This window comes from Hypanus sabinus, chromosome 26 (genome assembly GCF_030144855.1).
Source record: "Hypanus sabinus isolate sHypSab1 chromosome 26, sHypSab1.hap1, whole genome shotgun sequence".
Lineage (NCBI taxonomy): Eukaryota > Metazoa > Chordata > Chondrichthyes > Myliobatiformes > Dasyatidae > Hypanus > Hypanus sabinus.
The window spans coordinates 36,782,552-36,795,807 of NC_082731.1; the positions used below are offsets into that span (position 1 = coordinate 36,782,552).

Genomic DNA, 13,256 nt, shown 5'->3' on the forward strand with positions numbered 1-13,256 from the left:
CAGGACAATCTGCAATGACCAATTAATCCTCTACCTGTCTTTGGACTGTGAAAGGGAACCAGAGGACCAGGAGAAAACCCAAGCATTCCCTGAGGAGATGCACAGAAGACGCCGGAACTTTCCCCGCGCTTACGACGAATGAACTCTTCTCGGGCTTCCAGCTGGGTACAGGCTTTGACTTATACCGCCGTTTCGCTGGCAAACTCCGCCACCTGATGCCTAGGCATGTCCAGTCCGATGGTAAATATACTCCTGCCACCCGTCCATCCTGATCGGTTAAGTCCTCATCCAATCGGGTTTCCGCTGTCCCCACTTACTTACAATCAAATTCCACTTCTTACTTAGAGCGAGACCTTCGTCTTTGCCAGAAAAAGTGGGATCTCCCAATGGTCAGTCTACTTACTTTCACTTCCCATTCCCATCCCAATAGGTCTATCCTTCTGAGGAGACCACATTGAGGTTGGAGGGTCAAAACCTTATGTTCTGTTCGGGTCGCCTCCAACCTGATGGCATGAACATCAGTTTCTTGAACTCCTCTTTGTTCCTCCCACCACTCTCCTTCACTACTTCCCATCCCCTTTTCCCTCTTTCACCTTACCTCCATCACGCCCTCTGGTGCTCCTCCCTCCCCTTTTTGTTCTTCCATGGCCCTCTGTCTCTCTCACCTACCAACCTCCCCTCCAGGTTTCACCTATCACCTTGTGTTTCTTTCTACCTTCCCCACCCACCTTTTACACCTGCTCCTCAGCTTTTTCTCTCCAGTCCTGCCGAAGGGTTCCGGCCCAAAATGTCAACTACATTTTTTTTCCATAGATGCTGCCCGGCCTGCTGAGTTCCTCCAGCAATTTGTGTGTGAGTGAGTGTGTGAGAGTGTGTGAGTGGGAGAGTGTGAGAGTGTGTGAGTGGGAGTGTGTGAGAGTGTGTGAGTGGGAGAGTGTGAGAGTGGGAGGGTGTGAGAGTGGGAGAGTGTGAGAGTGTGTGAGTGGGAGTGTGTGAGAGTGTGTGAGTGGGAGAGTGTGAGAGTGTGTGAGTGGGAGAGTGTGTGAGTGTGTGAGTGGGAGAGTGTGAGAGTGAGAGTGGGAGAGTGTGTGAGTGGGAGAGTGTGTGAGTGGGAGAGTGTGTGAGTGGGAGAGGGAGAGAGAGCATGTGAGAGAGAGAATGTGTGTGTGTGAGAGTGTGAGAGGGAGAGAGAGCGTGTGAGAGAGTGTGTGTGTGAGAGAGAGTGTGAGTGTGAGAGTTAGAGTGTGTGTGAGTGAGTGAGTGTGTGTGTGTTTGTGTGTGAGTGCATGTGAGTGTGAGTGTGTGTGAGTGAGTGTGTGAGTGAGTGTGTGCGTGAGTGTGAGTGAGAGTGTGTGTGTGTTTGTGTGTGCGTGCGTGAGTGAGTGAGAGTGTGTGTGAGTGAGTGTGTGAGTGAGTGTGTGCGTGAGTGTGAGTGAGAGTGTGTGTGTGTTTGTGTGTGAGTGAGTGAGTGAGTGAGTGAGTGAGTGAGTGAGTGAGTGAGTGAGTGAGTGAGTGAGTGAGTGTGTGTGTGTGTGTGTGTGTGTGTGTGTGTGTGTGTGAGTGTGTATGAACCAACCAATCTGGAAGGATGAACAACGGGGGTACAAATACCGCTAGACAAGACACGCCTTGAGATCACCCCTGATGAAGATGGCAGGAGTTTGTCATCGAAATGTCGGTTAAAATCGATACCAGCACCCGGCTGGAAGCCCACAAGGAGTTTTTCACTGGCATTGAACTCCGAGCTCTGATGCCCCCAAACTGGAGCAGAGTCACGCTGACCCTGGCGCCCTCTGCCCCTCTACATTTGCTGTACCCACCGAACCAGGCACGCTTAGCATTGAGAAGCAGCCAAGGTGGAGGATAACACAAAGCCGGCCAGCGGCTCGAAGAGTTGACAAATCACACACGGACCAGGAAACAACAAGCCTCAACCGAGTGTTCAGCCGCCGAGCCTGTGGTGTTCTCAAACCACGAGCAAACAGTTCAGTCGCAAACAAACTGAAAGGAGAGGTGTGACTGACGTACCCTGCAGCTGAAACTCGCGTCAACCCCAGCCGTGTAAAGAGCAATTCTCACCTTCTGCAGCCCTGAACTGCACCTGCTGCCGGCCGCACTCACAATCCAGGCAGCAGCCCCTTCAGCGGAAGCTGAGACGCCGCCAGGCAGAGCCTGCCAAGGCGTCACACAAGCGGGGCGTGCGGCAGAAAATTAGGGAAAGGGGAGAAAAAGACGGCAGGAGGAAGAATGTGCGAAGAGAGATTCAGAATCTGGTTCAGCATCGCTGCACGTGTCGTGAAACTTGTTAACTTTGGGGCAGCAGTACAGCTCGATGCACAATAATACTAAAGCTCCGGACTACAGTAAGTACAGTGCTGCTGGAGCGTTTGTGAACCTTGCAGATTCTTCTCTATTTCTCATAAACGTGACCTAAAATGCGATCAGATCTTCACGCGAGTCCGAAAACAGGATAAAGAGAACCCAAATAAACAAACAGCACAAAGATTATACTAGTTCATTTATTTATTGATAAAAAGATCCAATGTTACATGTATTTGTTTCAAAAAGTATGTAATCCTTTGCTTTCAGTAACTTCAACCAAACACTTCCAGAAACTGTTGATCAGCCCTGCACTTTGTCTTGGAGGAATTTTAGACTACTACTCCTCCTTATAAAACTGCTTCAACTCTGGGATGTTGTTGGGCTTCCTTGCATCAACTGCTTGCTTCAGGTCCTTCCGCGACATTTCTGTGGGATTAAGGTCAGGACTTTGACTCGGCCGTTCCAAAACACAAATTTTCTTCTTTCTAAACTACGCTGTGTCGATTTTCTTTTGTTTTACAGATCATCGTCTTGTCGCGTTGCCCAACTTTTATTAAGCTCCAGGTGACGGACTGCTACCCTGACATTCTCCTGTAAAATATCCCGATACAATTTCGAATTCATTGTTCCCTCAACGATTGCAATCTATCCAGGCCCTGAGGGAGCAAAGCAGCCCCAAACCTTGATGCTCCTTCCACCGTGCTCCACAGTTGGGATGAGGTTTTGGTGTTGGCGTGCAGTGCCCGTTTTCCTCCACACACAGAATCAGAATCAGGTTTATTATCACCAGCACGTGACGTGAAATCTGTTAACTTAGTAGCAACAGTTCAATGCAACACAATCTAGCAGAGTGGAGTAATAATAAATTAAATAAACAATAACAAATGAAGAAGTAAATCGATTGTGTATATTGAATAGATTTTGAAAATGTACAAAAACAGAAATACTGTATATTAAAAAAAGTGAAGTCGTGTTCACTGGTTCAATCTCCATTTAGGAATCGGATGGCAGAGGGGAAGAAGCTGTTCCTGAATCGCTGAGTGTGTGCCTTCAGGCTTCTGTACCTCCTACCTGATGGTAACAGTGAGAAAAGGGCATGCCCTGGTGCTGGAGGTCCTGAATAATGGACGCTGCCTTTCTGAGACACTGCTCCTTGAAGATGTCCTGGGTACTTTGTAGGCTAGTGTCCAAGATGGAGTTGACTAGATTTACAATCCTCTGCGGCTTCTTTCAGTCCTGTGCAGTAGTCCCCTTCCACCATACCAGACAGTGATGCAGCCTGTCAGAATGCTCTCCACGGTACAACTACAGAAGTTTTAGAGTGTATTTGTTGACATGCCAAATCTCTTCGAACTGCTGTCTTGCCTTCTTCATGACTACATCGGTATGTTGGGACCAGGTTAGATCCTCAGAGATCTTGACACCCAGGAACTTGAAACTGCTTGAAACAATGTGCATTTCTGTGAAAGAGTTCAACTTCTGTCGCATCTGTCCACAGAACATTGTCCCAGAAGCGTTGTAGAACATCCAGCGGGTCTTTTGCAAACTGAAACAGGCAGCAATGTCAATTTTGGAGAACAGCAGTTTCCTCCATGGTGTCCTTCCACAAACACTATTGTTTTTCAGTGTTTTTTTTATAGTGGACACATGAACAGAGACCTCAGCAAGTTCTAGAGATTTCTGCAGGCTTTTTGTTGCTACCCTTGGGGGTTCTTTTTCACTTCCTTCAGCACTGCACGTTGTGCTCTTGGTGTGATCTTTGCAGGACGCCCACTGCGAGGAAGAGTAGCAACAGTACTGAGTTTCCTCCATTTGTAGACAATTTCTCTTACTGCGGACTGATGAACACTCAGGTCTTCAGAAATGTTTTTGTGGCCTTTTCCAGCTTCATGCATCTCTACAATTTGTCTTCTGAAAGCTGTTTTGATCGAGGCATGGTGCACATAAACAGATCTTTCTTGAGAGGAGCAGGCTCTGTCAGTAATCTGACTTTGTGTGTCTTTTTTATAGGCAGGGCACCTCTACAATCCACACCTCCAATCTCATCTCACTGATGGGGACACCTGACTCCAAATAGCTTTTGGAGAAGGCATTATCCCAGAGGGTCACATGCTTTTCTAACAAATACATGTAATACTGCATCATTTTTCTCAATAGATAAATGAACTAGTATAATGTCTTTGTGTTATTTAACTGGGTTCTCTATCTAGTTTTAGGACTTACATGAAGATCTGATGACATCTTAGGTAATACTTACGCAGAAATAGAGAAAATTCTACAGACTTCACAAACTTTCATGCGCACGTGTGTGTGTGTGAAATAAATAAGTAGTGCAAAATAAAAATAAAATTAAAAATAAAAATAAAGAAGTTGTGAAGTAGTGTCCAAGGGTTCAATGTCCATTTAGGGATCAGATGACAGAGGGGAAAGAAGCTGTTCCTGAATCGCTGAGTATGTGCCTTCAGGCTTCTGTACCTCCTACCTGATGGTAACAATGAGAACAGGGCATGGCCTGAGTGATGAAGGTCCTTAATAATGGACGTTCCCTTTTTGAGGCCTCGTGCCTTGAAGATGTCCTGGACGCTTTAGAGGCTGGTGCCCGTGATAGATCTGACTAAATTCGCAGCTTTCTGCAGCTTATTTTGATCCTGTGCAGTAGCATACCTCCCCCATACCAGACGGTGATGCAGCCTGTCAGAACGCTCTCCGTGGTACATCTGTAGAAATATGCGAGTGTCTTTGGTGACAAACCAAATCTCCTCAAACTCCTAATGGAATAAAACTGCTGTCTTGCCTTCTTTGTAGCTGCATCAATATGTTGGGTCCAGATAACGCTACAGGCATTTCATCGACTTGAGGCATTAACTCTCTTTCTCTCTCCACATATGCTGCCTGACTGCCTGAATGTTTCCAGAATTTTCAATTCTGAAATTCTGATTCCCCACCATTTGTGGGACACAGACACACAAAATCCTGAATGAACTCAGCAGGCCAGGCAGCAATCGTGGAGTGGAAGAAACAAGTCAAAACTTTGTGCCAAGACAGTTCATCAGGACTGGAAAGGAAGTGGGGGGGGGGGGGGGAGGGGGAAGCAGAAGCCAGAATAAGATGGGAGGAGAGTGGCAGGTGTACAATCTGGCAGGTGATAGGTGAGACCAGGTGAGGGGGAAGGTGAATGGCTAGGGGGAGGGGATGTGGTCTTCCATTGATTCTATTATGATTATTATTCAATTATGGATTTATTGAGTATGCCTGCAAGAAAATGAATCTTAGCGTTGTATGTGACATATACAAAGGGTGATTGATAAGTCTGTGGCCTAAGGTAAAAGGAGTCAATTTTAGAAAACCTAGCACATTTATTTTTCAACATAGTCCCCTCCTACATTTACACACTTAGTCCAGCGGTCGTGGAGCATACGGATCTTGGACCTCCAGAAAGTGTCCACGGCAGGGGTGATTGATAAGTTCGTGTCCTAAAGTAGAAGGAGATGAGTTATACAGCTCTCGTTACATGCACATGCAGTTTAACTATCAATCACCCCTGGAGTTATTAACTTCAAACTTTCTGCATAATCACTCAAATAGTTGAACTGCACATGCATGTAACGAGAACTGTATAACTCATCTCCTTCTACCTTAAGCCACAAACTTATCAATCAACCCTGCTTGAAACCCTCCACTTCCTGGAGGTCCAAGATCCGTACGCTCCACGACCGCCGGACTAAGTGTGTAAATGTAGGAGGGGATTATATTGAAAAATAAATGTGCTAGGTTTTCTAAAATTGACTCCTACCTTAGGCCACGAACTTATAAATCACCCCTCATATGTACTTTGACAATAACTTTACTTTGGACTTGAAGTAAGAAGCTGGGCGGTGATAGGTGCAAGAGGTAAAGGGGCTGAAGAAGGAGGAATCTGATAGGCGAGTACAGTGGACCACTGGAGAAGGAAAGCAGAGTTAGGTGAGAAGGGGGTGAGAGGGGAGGCAGAATGGAGAATGGAAAATGAGACGTGGGAGTGGGTAGAGATTACTGGAGGCTAGATAATTCAATGTTCATCCCATCAGGTTGGAGACTACTCAGATGGAATATGAGGTGTTTGTCCTAAAGCCTGAATTTGGCCTCATCGTGGAAGCAGAGGAGGCCATGGACAAGCATGTCAAAATTGGAATGGGCCATGGAATTGAAATGGCTGGCCACCGGGAGATCTTGACTTTTATGGCCGATAGAGCAAAGGTGCGCGACTGGCAGTGCAGCCGCCCCATAGCTCTGAGGTCTCGAGTTTAATCCTGACCTCGGGAGCAGTTTCCACAGGGTGTCTGAACCTTCTCCCTGTGACTGCCTGGATTTCCCCCGGGGCTTCAGATTTAGACTTTCATTCGGGCAGCTGAATAGACGGACCCGCATCGCTCTCCTTTGGTAGAGCCCCATCCCAACCCCGCCACACAGATGGTGCAATTCCACACTATGGGTTGAGAAGAAAGGTGTCGGGGTGGAGATACGTCTCTACCAAAGGAGGTGTAAGGTGCTCCTTCCCTTCATTCTAGCCTGCAGGTCCTCCTTGGGCAAGGAGTACCTCTTTCTTAGCCAATCAGGGTCACGAGAAGCCATGGGGGCAGGTGGTGGATGGTCGTACGAGCAGCTGGAGCATATCACAAGTCCTGGTTTTGCGACCACTGGCGTCAGGCAGATAATGGCCGGGGGGGGGGGGGGAGTGGGGTCACCCGTCTTGTAAGGACACTGCCCAGAAGAAGGCAATGGCAAACCACTTCTGTTGAAAAATTTGGCCCCCCCAAAATAAATCATGGTCAAAAAACCATGATCGTCCACGTCATACAAACCAGCACATAACGTTGGTGATGATGGTTGGAAGAGATGGTTTTGGAAATGTTTCAAGGGGCCACTGGCGGTGGGGGGGGGGGGGGAATCGGGAGGGGTTTACTACTTTTTTAATTAGATTTTTATGCGTTTCTACAAAACAGCTACAAACAAAAACCCCAACTACAAAATGAAGATTAATACAGTGCAAAATAAACTTATCAAATATATAATTCATAACAATAAGGAAAAAGCACTCAAAATAAAATCATATATAGTATCTTCCCCACCCTCCCACTACAAAACTCCAGGCCAACCATTACGGTATGTAAAAAAAAAAATTAATCGGAGCGTTCAACCCCACAGAGCTGTAAATATATATAAAACTATAATGCCTACTACCAAAACTATAATGTAATTCAATCAAAAAGAAACCATAAAACTTACAGGAAAAAAAGCTGAAAGTACAAAAATAAAGAATAAACTTAATCTAAAGAGGAGTTGTGAAAGTATTCGAGAAAAGGTCCCCACACCTTGTGAAACTTTATGTCCGAATTGAAAAGTGAATAGAGATTAATTCTTTGGAGATTTTCCTCTAGGCAATCATAAGAAACCTGTTCAAACATGCTTCCCCCTCCCTGTGTCCTTCTCGAATACAAATAGTGCTGGACCTTCTGACCCCTGTGAAACGTGGAACCTGGAATGTGCTACTTGTTTATTGTGGCACACAAGACCATTCAGCCCATTGAATCAATCCCAGCAGAGTAATCCCATCAATCTCATTCCTCTGCAATTTACTCCCTCTCCCATGCCCAATCGGACAGGAGACTATCAGCGAACAGTTTCTAACTAGCGTCAGTCATGGCCATGTCACGTGGCCGTCAGACACCACACCGTGCCTAGAGTGTACGGATCTCAAATAACATTGCTCACGTGCTTTTGCATTCAAAAAGGGGTGATTTTTGTCACTGATAGCTGCTGAGAAATAAGCAGTGAGACAACTTGAACTGTTTTGCTCGCTGTGGTTTCAAGCATTCAGGCTTAGGGATGCCTAAGCAACGGTCGGGAGTGAAAATTAAACAACTTCACTACTTCAACAAGTTAGGAAGCACGACGAATTTGAAGGTATCGACAATCACTATGAATGTTACAATGAAAATGAAGACTTGGAGGATGCAGACGACAAAAGCATTGATTTTGTTCATTTACAGTCAGTCACCAGAACACGTTAGCGTACACTGGGTTAACTCCGCTGTCGGTAACCATTTGGAGCACAGTTTGGTAGTACTGTAGTCTCATTGGCAGAGTTCTAATTTGTTCTGTATTTCATTTAAATACATATTTTGTTACTAAATTAAATGGTAGTTTGACTTTTTTTTTAAATATCTTTTTACTACTCCCATGAAACTAGCTAAACAGCTGCTCTACCTGACTCTCAACTTGCACTGGACACTTATAACTTGATTTTAACCGACATGTAGCTGTTGTGTTTTACTATTTATTGTTACATTTATTATTTAGTGTTTGTTTGTTATGTTATGATTGCACTTGCCCCTGGGAAACACTGTCTCATTCTGCCCTGCAGAGCTGATGTACGGTTGGAATGACAATAAAGTTTTTGAATCTTGAATCTTTAATCTTGAACTGAGGCAGCCGCTCATCTAGGCCAAAATGTACTTGTGCTGAAGTGTCCCAATTCAATAGAATCCATTATACACCGAGGAAAATCTAAATCAGCCACTTAGGCTACCTACATGTCTTTGGGATGTAAGAGGGAAATGAAGCCTTCGGCAGAAACACAGGTTTCGGGGCAGAATGTGCAAATTGTGCACACGAGCAGCTCCAGAGGTCAAGGTTGAACTCAAAGTTCAAAGTATATATATGTCACCATGTACAATCCTGAGAGCCACATACTTGTGCTCATAATCAATAAATCTATAGAATAATAACCATAACAGAGTCAATGAAAGACCACACCAACTTGGGCGTTTGGCCACTGCGCGAAAGACAACAAACTGCAAAAACAAAAAGAAAGAAATAGTATTTATAAATAACCGATATAAATATTGAGAACATGAGACGTGGAGTCCTTGAAAATGGGTCCATAGTTTGTGGGAACAGTTCAGTGATGGGGCGAGTGAAATCGGGTGAAGTTCCCTTTGGTTCAAGAGCCTGATGGTTGAGGGTTAGCAACCGTTCCAGAACCTGGTGGTGCGAGTCCTGAGGCTCCTGAACCTTCTTCCTGATGTCAGCAGTGAGAAGAGAGCATGTCCTGGGCGGTGGGGGTCCCTGATGATGGATGTTGCTTTCCCGAGACGGTGTTGCAGGTAGATGTGCTCAGTGGTGGGGAGGGTTCTACCTGGGATGGACTGGGCCAAATCCACTACTTTTTGTAGGATTTTCTATTCAAGGGCATTGGTGTTTCCATACCAGATGCAACTAGTTAATATACTCTCCACTACACATCTATAAAGGTTCATCAAAGTTTTCGATGTCATGCCTAATCTGCATAAATTCCTCAGGAAGTGGAGGCTCTGCACTACTTTCTTTGTAGACCCTGGAGCTATTAATTGGTAGCACCACCAACAGCCCTACTATCCAGTTGAGTCCTGACACTCAGGTGGAGTACTAAGCACAGCCTTCACCACCCTCCGCATCAGAGCTTTGGAACAGGCTTCTCTAGGAGCAGAATTAGGCCACTCGACTTTGCCATTCGATCACCGCGCAGGTGAATAATGAATGTGCTCTCCAAAGTAGGGCTGTGGGGGAAGAGAATTCTTAATCGGGTATGACCCTCCCCACATCCCATCCAAATTAAGGGGACTCCATCACCTGGAGTCAGGTAAGGCTGCCCAGCCTCCCCCGCCTGGTAGGTGTGCTGCTGAGAATCCATCAAGAAAGAAGGAGGGTGATGATGCCAGGCAGTGGGGTTGTGGTGGGGTTACTCAGACCAAAGCTTCCCTGTACAAAAGGGGTCCACGGACCTCTTGCTTAATGGTGTTAGTCCAGGGCATTAAAAAGATTGGGAGCTCCTGCCGTACAAGGACAACTATGCCCTCTTCTCAGTGACACACAGACAGTCCGTGTTCTGGGGCCAATGTCGCTCACAAACAAAAGCGAGACCATATGCCCTTTAGTAACTGGCCCCTCTGATTCCCCCATTCCCTCCTGTTTGTGGCATTCGCCAGGAGCACCGCAGACGGAGGGCCCAATGCACTGTTCAGGATCCCCACCCTCCCATCCCACAACCTCTCTGACCCGCTACCGTCAGGAAGGAGGCACAGAAGCATCAGGACTAGGACTGTCAGACTGGGTGATTCTTCTTCCCTCAGCCTGTAAGGCTAATGAATACCCTGGCCACCACCGAGGTCTCATCGCTAGGACAACGAGATGTTTTCCTGTGCTACATTTTGAAGTATATTTTATTGCCTTAGTAATATTTTGGTTTATGTGTTGTAATGCCTGCACTGTTTTTGTGCACTTTATGCAGTCCTGGGTAGGTCTGTAGTCTAGTGTAGTCTTTTTTCAGTGTCGTTTTTTTACGTAGTTCAGTCTGGTTTTTGTACTGTGTCATGTAAACCATGGTCCTGAAAAAACATTGTCTCATTTTTACTGTGTACTGTGCCAGCAGTTATGGTGGAAATGACAATAAAAAGTGACTTGACTTGTGTCTGATATTTGCTTTGTGGGTGTGCTGTGCTCCGGGGGAGCGTTGTTTCGTTTGGCCTTATACGCGTACAGTTAGATGTCAGTGAACTTGAACTTCCCCATCAGATCCAACCATCTGAAGGCGCTGGGGATCTGGTTCAGGAAGGTCTGGATAGGCAAGCAAGCAGAGCCAAGCTAAAAATCACACTGGGAAAGTGGGATGGGATTCTTTCCAGATTAGAGGGTCAAAGACGGTTTCCAGGGGCAAGGTGCCCGAGGAGCTGCCGTACACGCTGCTTGTGTGGTCCGCACACTATGCTACGATAGGATGGACTCTTGACTTCACAGTCAACCTCGTAATGATCTTGCACTTTATCGTTAACCTATGCACTACTCTCTCTGTAGCTGCGACATTTTATTCTGCATTGTTAGTGTTTCACCTTGTCCTACCTCAGTGCACTGCGATGATCTCATCTGTATGAACAGTGGGCAAGGCGAGCTTCTCACTGTACGTGGAAACATGGCGGAGGGTTTCTGGGATTGGCCGGGCTGCACACCCTGTCTTGGCCACCAGCGAAACATCGGGCACCTCACCACCAACCCCCCCAACCCCAACTCCCACCCAGCCTCTGGAGGTGCAGGACCTGCACCCGGCCTGTCCTCAGATCGAGGCGCTGCACGTCCACCGCAGGCCCCTGCCCTCGGCAGTCGGAAGCACCCAGAGAAAGTAGGCCTGCTGGTTGCTGCGGCAACCAGGAAGCAGCCGGGCCACATGAAAGGGACCGCCACATCTCACAAACAGAGCCTGTGTGCTCAGCAGCTCTCAGGCTCCGTGTGCTGATGGGACAGAGGTCACCGGCGTGCTCTCCAAATCGGGGGAGCCAGGCTGGACACCGGGGGAGGGGGGTCCTCCCAGCCGAGGTTCAGCAGCTGGGCAGGGGAGGCCCCTTTAAATTTCCCCTCTTCTGACTGTCAGAGTACCCCATCAATCAATGCCTCTCGTAATCTTATAAACCTCTAGCAGATTTCCCCTCGGTCTCTGGCGCCCCGGAGGAAACAATTGCTTCTTTTATCGTCACTTTCACATACGCTAAGATGCAGGCAAGCTCGCCTTGCATACTGTTCATGCACAACAGATCATTACACAGCACACCTCAAGGTGCAGCGATGCAGAACAAAGTGAGGCAGCCACAGGCAAAGTTCAGTGCAGGTACGCAATAAAAGGTGCAATATTATAATGAGGCAGTTTGCAAGGTCAAGATTGCACTTCCCTGCACAGCAGGCCCTGTTGGAGAGAGTGGCAACAGTGGGGCGAGCCGTTACCTAGTGGTACCTGTTTTCAGGCTTTAGAATCTGACAGGAGGAGAGGGGTGGGTGAAGTCACTGATGATGCTGGCCGCTTTACTGAGGCAGACAGAAGCGTGGAGCCCACAGGGGAGATTCTAGGTTTCCGTGACGTGCTGAGCTGTGTCCACAACTCTCTGCAGTTCCTTGCGGTCAGTTGCAGGGCAGTTGCCGTACCAAATGCTGTACATCCAGACAGGATGCTCAATGCGGGCCGTCGGCAGAAATTGGCCGGGGTTGGTGGGGGGGGGGGGGGGAAATGGCTCTGTCCCTCCTGAGGAAGTAGAAACGTTGGCGAGCTTCCAAGGTACATTTATTACCAAAGTACGCCCTCGGATTCGTCTCCCTCACAGACAGCACGGAACCAGCCCGTTCACAGAAAAAAAACGGCAAACAACAAACCCCCCCTCCCCCAACTATGTGCAAACTACAACCAAAAAAAGAGAAAAACACAAAATCTAAAAGCATACTTCACCTCAGTGTTCACTTGAGGCTTCAACGTGCCTGCACCCGGTGAAAAACCCAACGTTGTCCAACGCCTCAGAATCAGAAGCGCTTTATTCCCAGTATGCGGAACGTTCCAGAATTGACTGTTGGGTCGGTGCCAAGCACAAAACACAGGGCTGTACCGTAACAGACAACACAATAGCAACTAACAATTTCCAAGACAGTAACCGATACTCTTGATTCAGATAGCATCCAGGTGAACCTCCTCTGCACCTTCCTCATCCCTCCAGCAACGTGGCTACCACAATGCACCAAACACAACGTTTTTATATCATGATTTCCCGACTCTTTTACTCAAAGGCCGGACTGATGAAGGCAAGGACGCTCTACATCTTTTTTTTTTGCCTCCAGATCCTCGTGTCGCCGCTCTCAGAGAGCCTCTGTCTCCAACCGTCTCCAAAGGAGGAGGAAGCCATTGAGACAACACCGCGATGGTCTAAACCAGGTGTTCCCAGCCTGGGGTCCATGGACCCACTGCTGAAAGGTTGGGAACCCCTGGTCTAAATCGCTTTCTCATGCTCTCCTCGAATCGTGCCAGAACAGTGCACTTATTGACAGACTCACACGAGGACAAAATATAGAATCAGGCCCTTCAGCCCAATGATGCCATGCTGACC

General features: G+C 47.3%; 1 protein-coding gene across 4 annotated transcripts in view; it reads right to left on the minus strand.

Moving 5' to 3' along the window:
- Nucleotides 1-13,256, minus strand: part of LOC132381448 (mitogen-activated protein kinase kinase kinase kinase 5-like) — a 190,711-nt gene that overhangs the window by 137,109 nt on the left and 40,346 nt on the right. Inside the window, exon 1 of one of the 4 annotated variants that reach the window (XM_059950858.1) lies at nucleotides 2,080-2,212. The exons of the other annotated variants lie outside the window; for them this stretch is intronic. The gene's annotated coding sequence lies outside the window, so the exon portion shown is untranslated. Of the gene's footprint in view, nucleotides 1-2,079; nucleotides 2,213-13,256 lie in introns of those variants that run through there. 4 annotated transcript variants of the gene reach the window in all.